This window comes from Microtus ochrogaster, unplaced genomic scaffold (genome assembly GCF_000317375.1).
Source record: "Microtus ochrogaster isolate Prairie Vole_2 unplaced genomic scaffold, MicOch1.0 UNK138, whole genome shotgun sequence".
Taxonomy (NCBI): domain Eukaryota; kingdom Metazoa; phylum Chordata; class Mammalia; order Rodentia; family Cricetidae; genus Microtus; species Microtus ochrogaster.
This window is the reverse complement of record NW_004949236.1, coordinates 213268-223394: the sequence shown is the minus strand read 5'-3', so window position 1 is coordinate 223394 and position 10127 is coordinate 213268. Positions and strand designations below refer to the sequence as shown.

The 10127-nt window shown below is 38.1% G+C and overlaps 1 pseudogene; it reads left to right on the top strand.

Annotated features, from left to right (window-relative positions):
- LOC101994771 overlaps nt 1-10127 on the top strand; it is a 14718-nt pseudogene that overhangs the window by 1389 nt on the left and 3202 nt on the right.

Here is a 10127-nt window from a genome sequence, read left to right as displayed (position 1 = left end):
CGCCAGCCCGCCCAGATATATTTTTTAAGAATAACATATATAGTCATACCCACACTATAATGAGTATAGTATCTATTTAATAAGGATATAGATGTTTTATTCAAACTATACTGTTAGTTGTAAGGAATACATGTACATATATGTGTTTGTAGTATACATCTGAGGATGCATTTACTCAGATAATGTTCATTATCCAGCAAACAACATTTTCAAATATTTTGTATGAGTTGTATAAATTTGAAAGGATAATTTCAAAGTGGATGAATATATATTTTACGACTTACAAATTTTCTAATTATTACAATGATAGAATATTTTAACACAGAAGGATTGTTTAATATTTTATTGATATATTCAATTTCCAAATTGTGAAATAAAATTATTTCGTGTATGGTTGGGTTTATTTTCAAAGTGTGTTTCTTTTTTTTCTTTCAGGTTTTATTTTGCTTTTAATCACATAAATGTTTCCATAGCAGTCTTTAATGTCTCCTAGGGGTCACAAACCCACTACCCATTCTCAGTACATATCTGATCCTCCCACACAAGCCCCTAGTCTTATTGATCTTTCTGTCAAAGTAAAATGTCTTTCACATTTCCTGTTCCTTCTGATCAAATCAGTTCTCTTTCTGTTTTTTCCTAATTTCCATGGAAATTTTAGGTTTATGTCCTTTCTGCTCAAAATTGTCCATTGCCCATCAGCATCCTCATCATTTGGGAACTTGTTAGGACAAGTATTAAAACACATAGTGAATTTCAATTGATGGTACATATCACATCAAAGCAGCCACATTAAAGTGTTTAGTAGCCAGTTATAGATAGGCATTATCTCACTGTAATTATTTCTAAAAATGAAGTCTCATTATGTACACAGAGGGTAACAGAAAGCACACTGCTAGAGTTCTGACCACATCTCTAAAACTTACAGGAAAGCCACTAATTCATATTGTAGTCTTTGTGAACTTAGATTTATAAAACTTGAAATTATGAAACTTAGAAATACTACAAAGCATTAATATGCTTTGCAGATTTTATAATAGGGTCTGCTCATATTTTTGGTCTTATGTAGCTTATACATCAAGGTGTCTTTCTTAAACAGCCAGTAAACTCAATTAAGCAATATTTTTCTTAAATAGTTGTTGTTGGTGTTATACCACAAAATAATGAGCATTTAAAACTTAGGCATCCTTCTGTTTCCTGTTTTGCTTTCTTTTATCTGTTCACTTAAACTTTTAAAATTTATTTTCATACTGATAAATTCCACTTTTTAAAATTCTAATCCAACTTTTTGGGGTTTTCCAATGGGTTTATTTTCCACAAAACACTTTATGACCTTATATCATAGTGTTTTTATTGTCATACGAAAGTTTTAAATTACCAATATGTATGTTTTCAACATCTGTGTATGAGTCAGCCATGCAATTATCAATATCAACTAGATTGTATTTGGCTCACAAATGAAGATACACTGCTCCAGTGTCAAAGATGCCTCCTCATGTCCTTCTGTCCTCCTGTGTCAACTGTGCTTGGTTTGAAATGTTTTCTACATGTTGGCACCACCACTGTGAGTTCACATGTGCACCTGACCTAATGAATAGGAGGTAGTATTTCCTTGCAGTCATCTACCTTAAACATCAGTATGTATCAAGGAAATACAAAGTAAATGTTCTTGTGGTTCCATTATCTCACCACACTCTAAATGGGTAAGATCAAACAAACAGATGGGAACAGAGACTGGAATTTGTGTGAAGAATTGAAACACTGTTTAACTGCTGGTCAGACTGGAAAACAATGCAGTTTCTATTGAAACCAATGTGGATGTCCTCAAAAAGGACAGTGTGTGTGTGTGTGTGTGTGTGTGTGTGTGTGTGTCTATATATATGTATATATCACATGACCCAGTATTACCTTTCTTGGGTAAATATCAAAATGATTCTATGTCCTAATCTAGAGACACCTACTCATCCATATTCATTGATATTTTTCATATTCTCTTGATATTAATCCTACCTTAGATGTGTAGCTATTGAAGGCTTTCTCCACTCATAGGCTGCCTCCTTGGTAGATGAATTGTTTAACTTGATTTGCAGAAACATTTTATTTATTTATTCATTTATTATTAAGTTGTGTAATTTACAATTCCATGTATGTATTACACTGTGATTATTCACCCCTTTTTTTTCCTCTATAACCACATATCATCCCTACTTTTGCTTTTCCCAGATATGTGACTTTTTATTTTATTGTGTGACCCATTTAGTTTATCTAGGAACACCTGTGTGCCATTTAGATTGGGAGTGTCTACTGGAGGTTAGTAAAGTCACTAGTGTGCACACAAATGAAGACACTTTCTTTGAGGCACTCAGTGGAAAATACTTAATCAGTAAGGGATAATCCCTCTCAGGTCCTCTTCCTTTTCCTCCTGGGTGTTGACCTTTCTAGTGTAGACCCAGTATGGTCTTAAGAGTCATGATTATAATGCTGGGTAGTACCCTAAAGATGGCATATTGCTGCTCTTCTTGTCTTTTGAATCTAACATTTTTTCCATTGCTTTTTATGTAATTTTCTTTGAGGATTGCAGAGAAAAGTATGAAAGCCTTATTTAGGTCTGAACACTCAATTCTCATTTATTTTCAGTCATTTATGCGGCCTGTCTGTCATGTCTTCAGTGTAGTCCTCTGGAATAGCAGTTATACTGATAGTAGTATAGTATTGATTATCTACGTGTATAAACACAAATATTAGAAAGTGACTTTCTACTCTCTCAACATTGTCAAAATAACTAAATAATAAAATTAGGTCCCTCATCCAGATATAGGTATCTGAATGGACTTACAATGTATAACTTCCAATCTTCCTGTAGTATAAACTCCAGATCCATTCCAAGTGGTTGTTACACCATTAATATTCTGTTATTATTACCCAAATGAACATATCTTAACTCACCTTTTGGATCATAGTTTGTAGAGATCACAGGTAGCTATGACCAGTGATGCCTTGTCTCATAATATCCTGTATAACATCTTTTAGTTCAGGAATGGTACCCTACAGTGAAAAGGACTCTGGTACATTTACAGTTCTATTTTTCTATCATGAATCCAAGACTTTTGATCTGTCCAGCAATAGCGCTTTGCCATCTACATATGGCAAAAAGTTAAAACCAGCAGCAAGATCCCATCCTGTTAGGTGGGATGTAGGGACTAAATGACTGCTAGCAAAGGGGTTTTAATGTTTAATGGATAATGAAAGTGGGATACAAGCATATGATATAATGCTGATCAGCTTCAGCTGTCAAAATAAATGAATTTATGAAAAAAAATCACCTAACTGTGTTAGCCTGAAATAAAACTGCTCCAAGTAAGGTTACTCAGGTGCAGAAATACTAACATCAAATACTTTCTCATAGGCTAGTCATCCCTTCAAGTCCCTAATATAATATTCAAGGTTCTGTAAGAGAAACAACTATTCTTAGCCACTGAGCCATCCTGCTAGTCAGCAGTCTCTGTTCCAATATACCCTTGAAGTAATGTTGTGATTGATGATTTTTTAAATCTCACAGATCATTATCTCACTCAGATTAACCCCATGCTGTCTCTTTTCTGATTTTCCCATCAAGTGTCTTGCTCATTCTCTCTCTCTCTTATCATCTCTGGTACTACATTAATTGGGAAGGGATGATGTAATAAGTCTACTTGTGGGGCCAGATCTCTACCTCAACAGGATATGGTAATACCTTAGAGTAAGAAGCACCAAGAGTGTATGTCTCCCATATAAAAGTTATATGGCCAACATCTCTTTGACAAAAGGCAAATTCTCTACTTCCCACAGAAGACTACCTGCTCTTGTTCTGAAGGCGGATCAAATTAATACAGGCCAATTGATATAATATAAAAGCAACTTTAATATAAATGGAACACTCACGCAACCGTAGTTCCTGCGATGCCCAGAAATAGGAGCCAGGAAGAAGGGGTTACCAGCGTTTGTGCACCCCAATTTATAGACAGGAAGAAGGCCGTCCCGCCCCCAAAGGGCAGGCTCTCTCTACATTGTTCCTTCGCACTTACATTTCAACTTGACATTAGTCTTATTTCAGGCACTTGCATCTATAATGACATACATTTCCAGGTTTGCATGGAACAAGGTATATTCTCAGGGACAAGAGAAAGACAGCACTAGTTTTATATTTCATGTTGAAAGTGGATATCCTAGCATGGAGATGCGAAGTGGACACAAAATGTCACCCTCATCTGAGGAGATGCTGGCAATGGAGAACAGACAGGAGAAGAGAACGTTTGCACTAAGTATGAGACCCAGTGTGGACTAACCACAGTCCAGGAATAGACCCTCACTGGAAAAGTATTTGGGCAGCACAAAATGGACTTGAACAGGTGAAACAAGAAAGAAAATATAATGGTGGGCAAGTAGGTATGTGGGCTTGGATATAAGAGGAGGTGAGGCAGGGGAACGAGAATGATCAAATTACAATGTACGAAATCTTAGTGAACTAATAAAAATAACAAATAAAAAGGAACAGAAAAAAGAAAGAAATAAAACCTTCTTTCTACATTAATTTGCAAATAAAATATAAACAGCAGACATATGGATCCAAACACTGACCACGGAGAAAATAACATATTTCTGTGTATCTCTTCATTGTACATTTTCAATAACTAAAATGATACCACTCACAGTAATGAGGAATATGGAATAGCTTAATACTAGGATGAACAACCATTTTTGGGTGCCCAGACACCAGCTAGTCCTTCAGGTGCATAGATCAGAATTTCAATATACTTCCACTGAAAATGTTTCTGCCACAAGGGATGATATCTTATTTGAACATCTTCAAACTTTAACATGTTTACTGAAGGGAGGCTAGAAAGAAACGTGGGAATGGTTTTTGAACATTGTCACCTTGGGAAAATAGTTTTCTACAAAGTTCTAGGCTCCCCAAGCCTTACTACACCTTGATATCATAAGTGAGGTGGTAATTACAGGTCTGAAGGGAGGGGAAATCACAGAGTTACAGACAAATAGCCCAGGCACCAGCAGATTCAATGCAGCACACTTTCTGAACAGAAAGATCCTGGCACTCAGATCATCATCTCAATAAAGAGAAAGTGAGGAGAATCCCCAATGGCAGCCTTTCTGAGAGGCAGATTCTTAAGGAAAGGACCACGTGAAGCATCTGAGGAAATCATTGCTGACACGTCCAGGTCTCCAACACGTCCAGGTCTCCAGCAGAGAACTCCAAATACAGAGTCACACAGACAGCCCAGGTTAGTCTCAGGCAGGACACAACCAAATGAAGACTGAATGCTCAGAGAGAGTTGTGAGGATCAAGGCAGTAAAATGGGGTGGGAGGTGTCGATGGGTTGGAAGGTTAGAGCTGTTGATATGGTATATGTGCGGAATTGGCTAGAAAATTTAATTATTGAATAGGAATATGTATGTGAGAATATCAGCATTGAAGGATTGAACTAAGAATAATAGAAATGAATAATAGGACTGACGAAAAGATGTCCAAAGACAGACAGGAAGGAAACTCTCAAGGCATGAGTTTAGATAGAAAGAGAAACAGGATCCTAAATCTCAGTAAAACCGATTTTCCTAACTTAAAAGAATCCTTGATAGTGATCATTGAGGATTAACAAAAGTGATAATTGAACCCGATTTGAAGGTGGTCAGTGCTGTTTTATAGTCAGTCAGATGCTCAGCTTCCATTCTGAGACCCCTAACCTCATTTTTCTGGGCGTAAGGCTGCATTTTAGGTTTCCCCAGACTTGTTTTAAACAGTATGAAGAACTGGAAAGATGCTTCTACTCTGTTTGAATCTCAGTCACTTTCAGATACTGGACACAAGATGCAGTCAGTAACAACAAAGATTCATGCAGGATGAGAATAATGGTATCTATGGTTAGTGGGTCGGGTTATTCCTAAGCTTTGAAGACAAAGTTTTAAAGAAAAAAATTCATGTATTTACCATGAGTTCCTATGCTGACTTCTTGAAAGAACATTGCCTTTCTCCTTTTACCTCCTTTAAATCAGTCTCCCTATTCTCACAAGTACACATTAGTAATGTGGGAACCAGATATGTGTGAACCAGTGGGAATGTTGAGGCACATGAGAAATGTTTGTGTTTTCTCAGTTTTGCATATTATATATAATTGTAATAAATGATAATGTTTATTAAATATATATATAATCTGATGACCATTTAAAGTGTATCTCAGTTTTTTTAAATTTACAGTTCAGCATGTTATACCATGATAGTTTACATGCATATCCTTATGATTTTCAGTCAGCAATGTTAATTTATTGATAATAGTTTGAATAACTTTGATATTATTTGTCACTTGAATGAATCACCTCAACTCAGCAGAAGCTAATTTCTTTCTAATCTTATATTACATATTGATTTGAATGTTCTGGATTGTTTCATGTGTGTTTATTGAAAGATACATGTTGTAGATCTTATTAAACTTGTGTCCTTAACACAAATTCAAATGGGTTATTAGCAGAATAATGTGGAGACCAATGCACTTGGCATAAAAACTGCTTTGCATTTTCTTTCATGAATAATCTTTGGTTAATACACCTAAAAAGCACTCACAACTGATGCATCCTATACAGTAAGTATTCACAAAGATTTAGAAAGCACTGAGAGCAAAAGAAATACATATGACCACTTATAAGTGAAAGGGAATGCTTAAGGACAAAAAATGGCATACAACAGGTTCATCTGAAGTTCTATGACGGATAGGTTTCAGGAATGCCTCTGGAACCATTGTGCTATCTATTAGGAAGCAGCCAGGCTCAAGGAACCTCCTTAGCCTTAATCAAGACTAAACTTACAAACGCTCGCCATGTTGCTGCATATTTCTGCTTCCCTCGTCCTTCAAAATCAAGCTCATAGCAGGGAACTCTACATATATGGTGAGGAGTGAAAATTTTTTCTTCATTCTGTCTTCACAGTAGGGACTTGTACATTGCTAACCTTTTTTAAGCTCAAGTTTTTGACTAAGGAAAACATCTTATAAATATTCCTAGAGAGAAGTGTGGTCAGTGGAGGATGTTGAATTTCACACACAGACCATGCCTCATCTTCCATGCAAGAACCTGAGACTAAAACACTAGACCCAGACAAAATGACGGACAGTGATGGGACCATGGGAATGATCTTCTTATCACAGACTGTACTTGGAGTTCTGGGCAATTTGTCTCTCCTCTACTACTATCTGTTTCTTTACTTTTCCCAAAGAAGTTTAAGGCCCACAGACTGGGTTCTGATGCATTTAATTGTAGCAAATGTCTTAACTCTCCTATGTAAAGGAGTGCCCCAGACAATGGCAGGTTTTGGTTGGAAAGACTTCCTCAATGATTGTGAATGCAAAGGAGTTTTCTATATCCACAAAGTGGGCAGGAGTATGTCCTTTAGCAGTATCAGCTTCCTGAGTGTCTTCCAAGCCATCACTATCAGCCCTAATGACTCAAAGTGGGCACCACTTAAATGCAAAGCTCCCAAGTATGTTGTTGCCTGCATAAACCTTAGTTGGATTCTGAACCTTCTCATAAATACTGTTTTTCTTATAAACATAAGTTCAAAACAGGGCAATAAAAGCATCACAATGATAAAAGACTTTGGGTATTGTTCTTCTGTTAATATTGGGAAAATGGATGCAGTTCTGCATATGGTTTACCTGTCATTCCCTGACGTTATATGCATGTGGCTAATGCTGTGGGCCAGTGGCTCCATGGTGCTCATCCTGCATAGGCACAAGCGGAGTATGCAGCACATGTTTAGGAGCAAGGTCTCTCCTCAATTCTCACCACATACCAGAGCTACCCAAACCATCCTTCTGCTGATGAGTACCTTTATCTGCTTTTATCTGCTGTCCTCCATCTGTCAAGTCTGTTTGGCTCTCATTTATAATCCTTCTTGGTTCCTAGTGAATATGTCTCTTTTCATTGCTGGCTGTTTCCCAACTGTGAGTCCCTTCTTGCTTATGTGCCGTAACACCCAAGTGAAGACACTTTGTTTTACTTGTGTCAGGAACAGAGAAGCCCCATGATCATCTATGGGAAACACACAATGCCTGCTTGTTTTCAAAGATCAGTACTGTCCTCAGTCATCCTCACTCACTCTTTGTACAATGATAAATAGTCTATGGGTACAACGAATGGCAAACTCATATGATTACATACCTGCATCCATATTTATTTCTGCTTTCCTATTACGATGTGTGTGGTTGCAATTCTGTTATTATAGTTGTTCCAGGAACAAAATTGAACTTTGAAATGAAATTGTTTATTTGGAGATTTGCTACGTTCAATGAAGCAAAGTTAATATCCTATTCTGTGTACTGTTTATTCTATATTCATCTTGACATGTATTTAATTACCTATATATAGCACATTAAATATGATTATAAAGTCATACTTACCTAATTTATCATCTCTCAGAAAAGTATTCAATGTAAGCCGGGTCAAGTAATATGTTAGATTCCTTCTGTTCACAAGTGAAATATTCTTAGAAATGAAATATTAATTAAAGTGACTTTATTTCTTTTATTCATTAAAAAATGCTTTTAAGAGAATAGTCATCCATGGTAATAAAATAATGACCATAGTTGTAAAGAATATAAAGAAGTTATATTTACTTCCCTGTTATTGTTGATTTCTCTTTTCTAGATTTCTTTTTCCCTCCTCTAACCTCCTATCCCATTCCCGACTTCATTTAACTATTCCAATTCCATTATTCCCCCTTTAAACTTGGCATCACAACATTCTGTTTCATCTATCTTAAAATACACCCTAATGGACATGTACTAATTTCTTGACCTCTACGGACATTCCAAATGAAACACAAATAAAGTCTCAAAGTAACACTTGCTAATGGAAGAAAAAGACATTTTTGAGTTCCTGAGTCCAGATTACTTCATTAAGAAGTCCACTCATTTCAAAGTGAATTTCATAACTAATTTTCTGAACATCTGAATAATGTTCCATAGTGTAACTATGCCACATTTTAGCTATTCATTGATCAGCTGATGGACATCTATGCTGTTTCCATTTCTTGGATTTTTTTTTTAAGAAAACAGGAGAGTGGGGGGATAGGGCACAACCTCTTCTCGCCCCAGGACTGGGTGCCCGCCACCTGCACAACACAGAGGGCATGGGAGGCCATCCAGTTTAGTTCCTTTCGGAGGCATTTATTTTTTTTGTTAATTTAGATATTTCGTTTCCTTTTTTTTTTTTCTTTTTTTTTCTCTGCTTTCGGCTTTTACCCCGGGGGTTACAAGGCCTGCTGCTGATTCTCGCAGTAACCTCTCCAGGTATGACCTCCAGCCATCTTTGATTTCACACTACGGCCAGCCGGAGGGTGCCGGCCAGGACCCGCGTGGTGGATGCATGATCACCCCCGCCGAAAAGCACCCTCGCTCTTTAGTTTATTAATATTTTTGCACGGACCCCTTGGGTACCACTGCTCAGCACACGCCCGGGAGGTGAAAGGGGCAGAGGTCCGACTGTGGTTGACTAGGCCGGGCCTCCGCGGGAGTTCAGGACAAACGGCCGTGATCTGCGGGCGAGCCCCTTTCCAGCCGGTCTCCACTAGGGCCTAGCCCCAACCCGCCGGACTGTCGCTGGAGAAATTGGGAACCTTGGGGAGGGAGGGGTCTCCCTGGTTCTCTCATCAGATTCCAGTTCTCCGCGCTTGGTGTGTTGTGCACAGCAGCGGGAGACGCGCGCTCAACTGGATGCGTCACTTTTCCGGGAGTGTAATCCTACTTCCCCGCACCTTCCCGAGTTTATCAAGAGTTCAGTGACCCCCCCACCCGGTTTTATTTTTACCCCTTCAGGTCAAATGGAAGGTCTAGGCAGAGGATGTGAGTTTTGGGGTGCTGGAGCATCCCATATTTTAGGGCCCTGCAGCTGAGGTGGACTCGTTCTGCCTTGGCCAGTGTGTGTGAGGGGGGTGGAGGGGTGAGAAGAGGCTGAGTTGCCTGGTCCATCTGGAACAAAGGGTTAACCCTAACCCCTCCTGCTTCATCGGGAGAGGAGGGGCTCCTCACTCCTGGTCCCTAAGCTCTTTTGGGGGTGAATGCATACTTAGTTATTTTTCTTCCTTC